The sequence below is a fragment of the Protopterus annectens genome, chromosome 2.part0, assembly GCF_019279795.1.
Source record: "Protopterus annectens isolate FY-2018-M chromosome 2.part0, PAN1.0, whole genome shotgun sequence".
In the NCBI taxonomy this organism is placed as follows: domain Eukaryota; kingdom Metazoa; phylum Chordata; order Ceratodontiformes; family Protopteridae; genus Protopterus; species Protopterus annectens.
In genome coordinates, this window is record NC_056728.1 from 24,546,306 (window position 1) to 24,560,844 (window position 14,539).

General features: G+C 34.8%; 1 protein-coding gene across 1 annotated transcript in view; it reads left to right on the top strand.

Moving 5' to 3' along the window:
* The window catches only part of CASP8 (caspase 8), a 456,587-nt gene that overhangs the window by 400,150 nt on the left and 41,898 nt on the right, over positions 1–14,539 (top strand). The window lies entirely within an intron of this gene.

Below are 14,539 nucleotides of genomic sequence, written 5' to 3' on the forward strand. Positions count from 1 at the left end.
GTTTCTGTATGTACTTGTGCTGCAATATAGTAAGTGTTGGTATCCTGTGTGTTTTCAGGATTTTGAGTTTTCAGTATTTAGAATTTTTAGTATTTTGAACGTTCAGGATTTTGGGCTTGCAGGATTCTGTAACACTCCTATATAGACACGCACACACACACATATATATATATATATATATATATATATATATATATATATATATATATACATACACACACACACACACACATGCACACACACACACACACACACACACACACACACACACACACACACACACACACACACACACACAGACAATAAACACAATTTAGTATTTCAAAACATGCACATTGATTGGACAGACCAATCAGTGTGCCTATTGTAAATCTACTTTACTCAACAGGAACAAGGCCGTCAAAGCTGAGGGCACAACCTTTTTTCCTGGCTGCAGAAAAGCTGCCATATCTAAATTTTCACAAACCAATGAAAACAAACTACACCTTGGGCAGATGCCATATTCTACACTTCTCTTGTCTCCATAAACTAGGAAAACAAAGTGAAATTCAGGCAGCTGTAACTATTAAAACAAATAGCTACAGCTGCCCTCTTCTGCCTTTTATCTCCAACCAAACTCAAGTCCACATAGGTGTAACTATTAAAATAAATAGTTGCAGTTGCCATATCCTGTTCTCAGACTATAATCCTGAGAAAATATTTTTCAGTAAAGGAATGATGAAAGTTTGTCTTTCCACCTTTCACCTGCCACAAAAAGAAAATAAAAAAAAAAAATCAGCATAATTTAAAAAAAAAACCTTAGCAACGTGACATGTGGAGTCCCCAAACATCTTTACCTAAACAGTAGGATGCATGTGGACTTCTCAATCGCCATTAAAAAAGTAAAATCAGAACATCTAATTTCAAAGTTATAATGGAAATCGTTTGCTAAATGTCAGTCAGTGGGAATCACTTTTTTAATAAAGTGATTCCCATTGGAGTTTAGCAAGCATTTTTTTTTATTTTTATTTATATACTGTACTTGGATGAGCAGGTACAAGTTGAATGCATGCGCAGTGTTGCATTACACATCTCTTTCTTAGGTGGATCAGGGAAAGAACACCAAAGTTTCTTTAAACAATGACATTATTTAGAAAAGGTAAGAAATCATTTTCTTAAATAATGTCATTGTATAATAGCAATAACCCATGATTGAATGTGGGTAATGCTGGATTTATTGCTAAAAATACTATGCTGTAATTTCCTTTGTACAGCCTAAGAAATGATGCAACAAAGGGTGTAGGATGTACACATGAGCATGGTCAGCTGGTATGTAACAACACAGAACTCTAGTCATTAATGGACAGGAAAAATTCAGACATTTTTGAAAGGTCTAGTACAAGTAACCAACAACAGTGGCAAAAACACTAGCCATACTTTATGATAAAAGGGAAGCAGTAATAGAAAAGGGAAAAATTCAAAGCAGTAATAAAAAGAGGGAAGAATTCAAAGCAAATACAAAAGTGAATCTGACAGAACTCATATAAAATCTTATTGTAGAGAAACAGAAGATCGGAGAGGACTACAACAAATGATTCTGTCTAAGCTAAACAGTGTGATTATAAATTAAAGACATCATGGCTCTGAATATGAATCTAGTACACCAATGTTAATCAGTGCACTGAACATGTTTTATTTTAACAAAAGATATATATATATATATATATATATATATATATATATATATATATATATATATATATATATATATATATATATATATGTGACTGACTCAAGGTCAACATTTGTCCTATACTGCTGCTTAATTTCAATATCAGAATTCAAAAAATATTTCACATATCAGCAAGTACTATAGTTTTGTTTTTTGTTAACATTCATGTTCCTACTGGCCACTGCTGTATAGCCTAACCTTCATTATTAGCCTCACCTCTTTCATTCAGAAAATTTCTGTGGAATCCATACCTCTCAACTCTAAGAACTTTTGCCTAATGTCCAGATTTTTGCCTCATATCTTTGGTCTGGGCCTATATCACAGCATCAAAAAGTAATTTCTTTGAACAGCTTTTCAATCGAAAATGCCATTAATAGAAATTGCTTTTGTGAGATCATGGTACAGTGAAGATCAGAAAATTTGCCCTTTCCTCACTGTAGTGTGATTTCGGAGTTGGTGCATATATTTAGGGGGGTGGGGGTGGGGAGTGAGAACAATTTCTATTAACGGCATTTTCAATTGAAAATCCATTCGACAAAATGATTTTTTGGTGTCGTGATATAGACCCCTTTGGTCTGTTCCTTGTAAAATGTATGCTTTTCTGGATTTCTGTTGCAAATCACTAAGGATTGAATTCATTAAATAATGACAGTCATTTGAGGTTCAGACATCCTTTATCCTTCAGAAAATGCATGGTAACACAAAACCTTTTATTCAAGCAACTTTCAAAGTTTATAAAAGCAATATTTAAAATCTGTCCCTATTTTGAGGCTTTGCCCCCCATTATTTTTGGCTTTGTCCAGGTTTTTTTGTGCAGAGGTTGAGAGCTGTGGTTGAATCACTACATAAGAATGTTTTTTGAAAGCCTTAAATTAAATGAAACATTGGGTTTCAAAACTACATCAAAATTTATTGACTTCTCTGACTGGTTACGCAAGATGTATTGGACTTGACACTTTATGAATAGGATCTGGATTTCAAAATGGTCTTGATATTTATTTTGTCAGAGAACATTTGTGAATATGCTGTTCAGTGTAGAAGAGGGAAGCATAGCAGTAATTTGCTTTGAAAAGTGGCTGAAACATGCTGAGTTTGTTTTTTTGTTGGAAGTCAGTGTTAGAAGGAGTCATCTCTTAAAAGTAATAAACGGGTGTGCTACTGTGGTAATATCCTTTGATATCCTGTTGTGCGGTCTACAGATTTAAATATAATTTTCATATATTTCTTAATCATTATATGCCTTTTCGCCCAGGTTGCGCCTGAAAAGGGTTCTTTGGCCAGTGTGCTTACCCAGTTAGCAATTGTTAAAAATAAATAAAGTAAAATAAAATAAATATCACAGTGACTCGCATTAGTGTTTACTGTATATGCCGTATCTTTGCACCCTATACAAAGCAATTCTGCACAATTTACCTTTATCCAGGCATTCTGTATTTTTACTGTTTCCCATTTATTTCAGTGAAATGCGGTAATTGTGGCTAATTGATTTTAGATTTCATTGAAATACATTTGTCGGGGTAGTTTTTATAGTATTTGTTTATTTTTTACATGTACAGTGTTTGCATGTAGTTTCATTTTTCCTTGCTTTCTGTGAATGGTGTGGAGTTACAGTAATTGATGATGTGGCCAGAAGGCCAGAATACTAATAAAGAAAAATGTCAGTATCTATTCTGTACTGCAGTTCATGGAATTCAAATAAATGTCTGTATTACATCCTCGTGTTAGTTCCCCTAGTCTGTGAATGTATGTGCATGTGTGTGTGTGTGCGCGCACGTGTGTGTGTGTGTGTGTGTGTGTGTGTGTGTGTGTGTGTGTGTGTGTGTGCAGCACATTTAGGGTCAGCACACATAAGTAAGGTGGTACACAGGGTGAAGCCAAATATGGCTTTAGATAGTGTGTGTCACTCATCCTTCTCTAACATAGATGACAAGCAGGTGGGGTATTTTGTTTAGATGCTTGATATATATAGAAACACATCAGGATGGATAGCAGCATCATAAAATATAAACAAACTGACATACCTTACATACATACATACATACATACATACATACATGCTTACATCTCAGCAGCTTACTACAAAATGGCAGTCAGGCTCACACGTGCTCAGTATTTATACACTTGTGCAAGCCGTTGCATAGTTTCTTAAAGGTGCATACACACAAACTGATATACAGGCTCTCTAGATTTTTATGAAAATAATGGCTTTGTGGTTGATCTACTATACTTTCTAGGGTATTTTTAATATTTTTTTTAAGTCTTTGTAATATATGTAGTTAAGTGTAAATCTAAAGTGATTATATGGTATCTGTATATTTAAGGGGAGTTACCAGTAACTTCATCAGAACACTAAATTAAATTTTTTTATTGAATCAACATTATGTTTAAGCTACGGGACTTGTTCCTGTAGACCATGTTTATACATAGCAGTGTATATATACTACAGTGCCAATGTCTATGTATTAGTTGTATTTTACTAATGTTGTATGGTTTACATTAAGATTTGTTTCTTTATACTTCAGTTATGCTTTTTGCTTACTTTCTGTTTAGTTAGTTTAGATAGTCAGAATCTTGAAGGTTTTGAAGAAACAACCAGATGGAGACCACCACGATGTAGGATAAAGCTAATTTATTGTATAACAAGCACTTTCACTTGCATCCAAGGCACGCTTCCTCAGGTTTATACAACTTTACTCCATTAGATAGCTTTTATATGCTTCTAAACCATCCATTAATTAATTAAATAACTTTAATTCAATCAACTAATAAAATCATTTGCTCAATTAAGCTGCTAAAGCAAATAAAGCAGTTTAAAGACAAGCATAAGTAAAAATGTGTATTCAGTTATTTAAGGTACAAAACAATATTATTAAAATATGTTCATACATATATATTCATAATATGGCATCTTAAAAACCTCATAAAACATCCTAGTCAAAGTTCAATGAATGTAAAGAAAAAAATAAAAATAATAATAGCAGGAATATAAAAATAAAATAAGCTATTATATCATGAAGTATATATATAAAAATAAACATATGTATTATATACATTGATACAAAAATATGAATAGAATACTCTAATGAAACTACTACTAAAATAAAATAAAATAAATGTATTGAAATAACTCTGGGATATCATATCCCAAATTTAGGAATTTTAATCACGTGCAATTAGAACAGGTTTAATACTAATATATTGATTCAAACCTGGTTCAATATGTGCCATCAATCTTAAAATCCATCTTAGCTCAACAGTTTCTAAATAATTCATCCTGTCACCACCTCTCTTATTAGAACCTACTACCTGTATAACTCTGAACCTGAAGCTATGACTAGGTTGAGTAGCAACATGTTTGGCTAGGGCATTATTCAGATTCAACTTCTTAATATCATATATATGGTTATACACTCGATCCCTTAGCCTTCTTGAGGTCATACCCACATAGAATGCTGAACATTCTGTACATGTTGCTAGATAAATCAGGTTGGTGGTTTCACAAGTAGCATAAAAGCTAGGTGTATAAGTATAGCTAAGAGAGGGATGAACAAACTGATTGTCACTAGCTATATATGTGCATATGTTGCATCTAATGCATGGAAATTTGCCATGTCTCAAAATTCGCTTATCTATACTACTAGTTAGTAAATCAATTTTATCAATGCATAAAAGCCTTTTTAAATTCTTGCTGTTTTTATACCTAAAATTAGGTTTTATCCCCAATAATTTAAGACATCTATTGTCTACAAGTAGAATATTTCAATTTTTCCTGATAATATCAGTAATATAACTTATATCACTGGTATATCTTATAGTAAAATATACCTTGTTTAAATCATAATGTGTCCTATAATTATGTTTAGTCTTAGAATATCTTGGAACAACGGAGGCCTCTATATCCATAGGCATAACATCCATGACAGAACAGTTTGGCATACACTGTGAACCATTATAGCCTCTCTCTTGAAATAACTCTCTTAAATAATCTAGCTGTAGACTCCTATCCCTATCGTTCCTACATAAACTGGAGATCCTCTTACTTTGGCCCCTAATAATATTGGGGAACATATGGCGTGGATGCATACTGTCATAATGTAGTAATGCATTCCTCCAGCAAGGCTTCTTATATAGGGTAGTTGAAATCAAACCTTCTGGGCTTTTACTTATTGTAATATCAAGAAAATGTATTTCCTGAAGTGATGTCTCCAATGTAAATCTTAAAAAATCGGTTGTAGATTCTAGATAAGTAACTAGGTCATTTAATAAAGCTTGTTCTCCATTCCAGACAATTAGTATGTCGTCTACAAAACGTCTATATAGCAAACTATGCTGAAAAAAGCTGTTATTAAACAAAAAAGTACATTCCCAATGATACATCACTAAATTTGCATAAGAATTTGCACATGGGGTGCCCATAGCTACACTCCATGTCTGTGCATATAGTGCATCACGGTACATAAAGACGTTATTATTTAATACTAAATCCAATCTTGAAGGTTTTCTACAACGTGTGTGTGTGTGTGTGTGTGTGTGTGTGTGTGTGTGTGTGTGTGTGTGTGTGTGTGTGTGTGTGTGCGTGTGTGCGTGTGTGTGTGTGTGCGTGTGTGCGTGTGTGTGTGTGTGTTTGTGCCATATTTCACACAATTAAATGTCATGCATCAACCCCTCCAAAAAAATATAATGTCATACTTAACAGTTAAGGCAATGTAACTTCAAACAAATAAAATTTATGGTGTCATTTGGGCAGTCACCATCCAGCAGTTAACAAGAGGACTGCAGATACATAACAGTAGCGGTATGCACAGTTTTTCATGTTCACTGTGTCCTCATTCATCTGCCTCTCTTCATTTTCAGATACGTCTAACATTAGGTATAGCATTTGGTGGGCAATTCATTAAGCATAACATTGTAAGCTAGCTTAAACACTTTGTTTTCAGAAATTGGCACAGCAGATTGCTTTTCAAAGATATTAATGTAAAGATCGTGTCATTTAGTTTGGTCCAGTGACATTAACTTGGTTTTCTATCACAGCATCTCACTGCTTTATGACTGGTACAAGTTTCATATGCAGCCATATCATCTCCTGGTATACATATTACATACCTTGGTATAAAAATCCTGCTGTCACCACCTGTAAATTGCATTGATTCACTTGCAACTCTTGAACCTCTACCAGCCTAAATTCTGTCAGCCTCAGAGTCCTGACTAAAGCAAAATGACAAACATTCTCAAATCACTTAAGGCTGCGAGAAGTAGTTCCTGTTGTACAGGGTTTGATTCTCTCAGTCCTAATTTACTACTGCGTGGCCTTGAGCAAGTGACTTAACCAGATATTGCTTGGGGACATGTGGAAATTTGGGCTAGGCTCCTCAGTGGTCCTTTGCACTCCAAGCCAAGCAAATGCCTACAGACCTGAATACTATATTCACAGAGCTGAAAAGTCACAAAGGAGGAACTGCTATATTATTCAGGGGTCTATATTAGAAGACCGAATGTTTAGGTGATCGAACACCTAAACAATGATCTGCTAATATCAAATCGCACAATGTTGAACGTCCCAGGGAAACATGTCCCTCAGCCACAACACAAAAACATTACTTTACATCTAATTTAAGTGGGGGGCTTCTCCCCCCAACCCCTAACTAAATATACCAACTCCGAGATCGCTCAACAGTAGGGAAATAGCAAAATCCGGCGAACGGCCAACGGAAATCTTTCCCAGCGTTAAATAGGCCATTTGGCATTTTTTGCTTTCGATATTAGAAGATTGATGTCTAGGTGTTCGATCACATAAACATTCGGTCTCCTAATATAGGCTCATTATTCAGAGCTATCCTCAACTGCTTTCTCTCTGAAGTTCAGATTCCATATTCCATACAATGTGAATCCATGTTGGCTTGTAGGGGGATCGGTAAGCTTAAACTCCTTTCTTTTGCTAGTTTACATATTCCACCCAGTGACTGGTGAAAACATTGCTGATGAAATGCTTTACTGGTGCTCAGTGAATACCATGAAGCCATGGTTGATGAAACCCTTTACTGGCTGTCAGAGTTTGCCTTCTTAGAAAACCAGGGTAATCCAGAAAGCGTAAGTCAGGTCTGGCTTCTTACCTGTGGTGCAGAGAGTGACAGGACTAATGGGAAACAGAGTACAAATGAATATTCCAGAATAAAATTACTTTAGCTAGCAGATCTGGGAGACTCTGTCTCTTGCTCTAACAGAACACCCGCCCATCTGCCAAATTAACTGAATAAACTTCTTTCTTTTTTTTTAAAACAAGAAACATCTTTATTAAATTATCATCCATGACATAGGTCATGTTACATTTATATAAATGACAATAAGTCATAGCAACATAATCTCAGTTGCAAATATTATACATTCCAAACTGTGCGACACAACTGTAGCTGCAAACATTATACCTTACTTTTAACATATCCAGTCATTGTTAGTCAATCATTACATAGCTCATTCAAATCCTGCCTTCTTTTAAAACTCTTTTCCTCCTCTGCATGTATTGTTCCCACAATTCCCATTTTTTCCTATGTAATTTGCTCCTACCCTTTTCTAAAGATCCCATTTCCAGTTGTTTTATCTCTGTTACTATCTTCACTACTTCTAGTACAGTTGGCTTAGACTTTGATTTCCATTTTCTAGTAACTGCTTTTTTGGCAGCCACCATAATTAGACTCAATAAGGCCTTACTATGTCTAGGCAATTCCAAGTGTGAATCCTAGCTCAAAAAATAATTTCCCTAGTCACTCCAATTTGCTCACCACGCATCACCAACAGAGCAGTCTACAGGGGAATCTTTAAAGTCTACCAACTCATTGCACTCACAGAAAATATGTTTTCATACCTGCAACATGTGCTGTTTACCTGAGGAAAAATTATTTGATGTCTGTTTAGGGTATAACTGAATAAATGTCTTGAAACTTCTACAAGGCATCTTTATTCTGCCCACAGGGAGAGATTGAGAGAGTCTTCTAGACATACTAGCTAAAGTGAGTTTGCTGTCTTATATTACTCTCGACTAGAAGCGGTTTACTGATAGCTTCAGTCACATATCAGATCAACTTTATTGGCTCAGCTGGATGTTAATTCATATGACCCAGACTGATAAGTTTGATTAAGAGGGCATTCTTGACTGGGTTCTGACCAGTGGTTCCCATATTATTGTAGCCAGAGTAATGATAGAATCTGTAAGCAATCACTTGCCAGCCTTTGTAATATGGAGTCATACTAAAGGACACAGGGACAGAGATTCTGCTTTTCTTGGAAAATGAAAAGATTTGGCCCCTCCTTCTATAACCATATACTGGGTTCTGTTTCCAGGTCTCTGTCTTGAAGTGACTAAATGAGGCAGTACCTCATTTTAATTCTGTCCACCTCATTATCTTAAACATGGTTACCATTAAGAAACGATGTGCCACCCCAGTCAGTGTGTTCTTTGCTTTACTCCAAAAATTAAGAAGGTACTGGAAGCAGAAATCATAAGAGTGTACCACAGCACTACTGTACAAAGAACCAAATGGATATTAATGGAAGACTGAGCTTATGTTTTATTAGATACACTTAGCTATAAGTCACTAAATGAGAGGTGATTGTTCATCACTGAAGACAGCACTACTTGTCAGAAGTACAAATGATGTATTTAGGGCACAGGAAAACCAATACTATATAGACCAGCATATACTCTGGCAACAACAGAAAGCCTACAACAAAACATCTTCTATGGCATGAAACACATTAGCAGACAAATTGCATAGGTCTAGCAAGCTCACACAGTTAAAGCTGCTAAAAAGATTATTTACAAATAAATATAATTGCAATTAAAGGATACAAGATGTTTCCTACACAGCTAAGAAGAGTCTGCACTCAGTGTGCTGCCAATTCTCTCAGCAAAGTGTAACCAATAATGCATCATATAATCATCTTCTTTTTCGCCCTTCGGCTTCTTCTGTTAGGGGGTCACCACAGTGGAACAACGGTCTGCAGAACGATTGGCAGTGGAATTATACAGTGTCGAGTTGCCAGCCCAGCACCCAACCTTCCACAGAAGGCACACACATGCACACACTCACACCTATGGCCAATTTAGTGTCAAATCCACTTTGTACATGTCTTATAGTCATCTAATTCATGTAAATTTGTCTGTGTAAATATTCCTCCTTCTATGACTACGAGGAACACTTTATAGCTAAATGTCAGCGTTAGCCAAATGCTGCACCTGTTTTAGGATACCGTAATGCATAGTACTGATTGTAGACTAATGACCTAGTATTGTGGAAAAATGGTAGCTGAATGTTAATGTGAGCTGATTTGTCTCTGAACTATATTTGAATGCAAATGATGTCTCTTCATTTTGCCTTGGGCTGTGGCTAAAAATATGTCTTTGGTCCAGTTCACTTACTTGGGTTAACAAAAATTATGTAACCAAATAAATTGTTAGCAGTTTATCATAAAATTATGTTGCAAAATGTAAAGAGGCATGCAACATATTCATGACAGTTATATCACGTAAAATACACAGTACCTCTAACAACAGATCCTATATATCAATGACCCCAAAAAATTTTAGAGGAATTTCAACCACTAGTTTCATTGCAGTCATAACTCATCACCTTCTCTGTTTTCCTTCATTAATGACATAAGAGTTGCTAACCTGCCTGTACAGTATTTTCATGACTCAGTAATAAGGGTCATATCAAGCCCACAACTGGTTGGTTTCTTAATGCCTCTTAACATTGACTGCTCACTCATCACCATACATTATTTTTTTATACTGCAGTATACAAACATTTAATTGAGATACATGAAGTAGCATTTTTTAATGTGTAAATGGATGAATATGTACCAAGTCTGGAAGTTGTATTACCTTAGGGTATTCTTTGTCTCCAAGGTTCAATGATGTCAGAGTTGGTACTTTTAAGTATCATGGATGAGGGAGCTTAGGTACTTATGTTGTGGGATGAAGTCAAATAAAACCACCAGCAAAAATACTTTAATGGTGTAAGAGTGAGTTTTGAAATTCAGTGTTTTTTTTTTTAATCACAGTTTACTTTTTGGAGTTTTGAGAGGTAGAACTGTGGATCTCAGAACAATACATGGTCATGCCACATTGTGTCATGCCACATTGTTTGTGCCGTGTTTTGTAGGTACTGCTGCTTCCCCATCCAAAACCGTTCCCTGCTTTTTAGATAACTTTCCATCCATCCTATCTCTCACAGCTTAACTATCAGTCCTTCATGGGGGATGGAGTCAAAGGCATTGCTAAATGCTATTTTGTGTGCATCCACTGGATCCCACCACTCATTTCTGACATAACTCAGTCATAATATTGAATCAAGTCGACTGGAACTATCTTCTTTCCATGAACTCTACAAAATTTACCTTTAGTACCTTTTCTATCATTGACCACTGTGTAGGCTAAACTCACGGCTCTAAAATTTTCAGGCTTCCTTTGTGCACCTGACACATCTTTTTCAGATTACTTCTCGTGTCTTTGGATGTGCCTCATTCTGAGGAAACATCACCCTCCAACATCTTCAGCAACTTATAGGCAGCTATCCCCTACATGGCATGTATGTATGTATGTATGTATTTATTTAATTAATTTTTATCTGTCTAGTTATAACAGCAACAAATGAGACAACAGGAAGAGAGCTACAGGTTTGACTCAGTCGATGTAAACTTATATACAACAATTTATATGAAATATATCTGTGTGTGTGTGTGTGTGTGTGTGTGTGTGTGTGTGTGTGTGTGTGTATATATATATATATATGTATATATATATATATATATATATATATATATATATACACACAACTGTTCAGATTTTCGCGGAATGTCCAGATTTTTGGCTCATATTTTTTATCTATTCCTCTTAAAAGTTTGGTTTTCTGGCAAATTATTTGCGAATCAAATGTGGATTGAAATCAGAAAATAATGACAGAAATAAGAGTTTCAGACATCATACCCTTCAGAAAATTTATGCAAATGCAACACCCACTTTTCTGTCAACTTTTGAATTATGTACAAGCTGTATTTAAAACTATCCCTAGTTTTGGTCTATGTCCCCCATATCTGGCTTTGTCCAGATTTCTTGCTCTAAGAGGTTCAGAATCAGAGGTATGTTTATATATATATATATATATATATATATATATGGATCTACTTTGATCCAGCAAATTTAAGTTTCATCGAAATGAAAATTCACGACCTCACTCGCGAATGTGCATTTTTTTCGAAAATACAATTTTGTGTAAAAAGAAAAGTAAAACCTAAACCAAAAAAAAAACCACACTAAACACTATTATGTGGAGGGCTGTGCTATATTTTTATGAGTTATTTATAGCACTTTTATTGTCTGCTGCATACTTTTCTAGCTAGTTTAAGTGTGTGTGAAGTATTAAGTGGAAATTTATAATAAGCAATATTTTGGATTTTTTTGACTTATTAACTGGAAATTGTCTACATTTATTAAGCATCTGTTTGGGTTTGTTGTTCTGATTTCCTGCCAAGGAGTGTATCATATTGTTAAAATTGTCTACATTGATTAAGCATCTGTTTGGGTTTGTTGTTCTGATTTCCTGCCAAGGAGTATCATATTGTTAAAATTGTCTACATTGATTAAGCATCTGTTTGGGTTTTTTGTTCTGATTTCCTGCCAAGGAGTGTATCATATTGTTAAAATTGTCTACATTGATTAAGCATCTGTTTGGGTTTTTTGTTCTGATTTCCTGCCAAGGAGTGTATCATATTGTTAAAATTGTCTACATTTATTAAGCATCTGTTTGGGTTTGTTGTTCTGATTTCCTGCCAAGGAGTGTATCATATTGTTAAAATTGTCTACATTGATTAAGCATCTGTTTGGGTTTTCTGTTCTGATTTCCTGCCAAGGAGTGTATCATATTGTTAAAATTGTCTACATTGATTAAGCATCTGTTTGGGTTTTTTATTCTGATTTCCTGCCAAGGAGGGTATCATATTGTTAAAATTGTCTACATTGATTAAGCATCTGTTTGGGTTTTTTGTTCTGATTTCCTGCCAAGGAGTGTATCATATTGTTAAAATTGTCTACATTGATTAAGTATCTGTTTGGGTTTTTTCTTCTGATTTCCTGCCAAGGAGTGTATCATATTGTTAAAATTGTCTACATTGATTAAGCATCTGTTTGGGTTTTTTCTTCTGATTTCCTGCCAAGGAGTGTATCATATTGTTAAAATTGTCTACATTGATTAAGCATCTGTTTGGTTTTTTTTGTTCTGATTTCCTGCCAAGGAGTGTATCATATTGCTAAAATTGTCTACATTGATTAAGCATCTGTTTGGGTTTTTTGTTCTGATTTCCTGCCAGGGAGTGTATCATATTGTTAAAATTGTCTACATTGCTTAAGCATCTGTTTGGGTTTTTTGTTCTGATTTCCTGCCAGGGAGTGTATCATATTGTTAAAATTGTCTACATTGCTTAAGCATCTGTTTGGGTTTTTTGTTCTGATTTCCTGCCAGGGAGTGTATCATATTGTTAAAATTGTCTACATTGATTAAGCATCTGTTTGGGTTTTTTGTTCTGATTTCCTTCCAAGGAGTGTATCATATTGTTAAAATTGTCTACATTGATTAAGCATCTGTTTGGGTTTTTTATTCTGATTTCCTGCCAAGGAGTGTATCATATTGTTAAAGTTGTCTACATTGATTAAGCATCTGTTTGGGTTTTTTGTTCTGATTTCCTGCCAAGGAGTGTATCATATTGTTAAAATTGTCTGCATTGATTAAGCATCTGTTTGGGTTTTTTGTTCTGATTTCCTGCCAAGGAGTGTATCATATTGTTAAAATTGTCTACATTGATTAAGCATCTGTTTGGGTTTTTTGTTCTGATTTCCTGCCAAGGAGTGTATCATATTGTTAAAATTGTCTGCATTGGTTAAGCATCTGTTTGGGTTTTTTGTTCTGATTTCCTGCCAAGGAGTGTATCATATTGTTAAAATTGTCTACATTGATTAAGCATCTGTTTGGGTTTTTTGTTCTGATTTCCTGCCAAGGAGTGTATCATATTGTTAAAATTGTCTACATTGATTAAGCATCTGTTTGGGTTTTTTGTTCTGATTTCCTGCCAAGGAGTGTATCATATTGTTAAAATTGTCTACATTGATTAAGCATCTGTTTGGGTTTTTTGTTCTGATTTCCTGCCAAGGAGTGTATCATATTGTTAAAATTGTCTGCATTGGTTAAGCATCTGTTTGGGTTTTTTGTTCTGATTTCCTGCCAAGGAGTGTATCATATTGTTAAAATTGTCTACATTGATTAAGCATCTGTTTGGGTTTGTTGTTCTGATTTCCTGCCAAGGAGTGTATCATATTGTTAAAATTGTCTACATTGATTAAGCATCTGTTTGGGTTTGTTGTTCTGATTTCCTGCCAAGGAGTGTATCATATTGTTAAAATTGTCTACATTGATTAAGCATCTGTTTGGGTTTTTTGTTCTGATTTCCTTCCAAGGAGTGTATCATATTGTTAAAATTGTCTACATTGATAAAGCATCTGTTTGGGTTTTTTGTTCTGATTTCCTGCCAAGGAGTGTATCATATTGTTAAAATTGTCTACATTGATTAAGCATCTGTTTGGGTTTTTTATTCTGATTTCCTGCCAAGGAGGGTATCATATTGTTAAAATTGTCTACATTGATTAAGCATCTGTTTGGGTTTTTTGTTCTGATTTCCTGCCAAGGAGTGTATCATATTGTTAAAATTGTCTACATTGATTAAGCATCTGTTTGGGTGTTTTGTTCTGATTTCCTGCCAAGGAGTGTATCATATTGTTAAAAT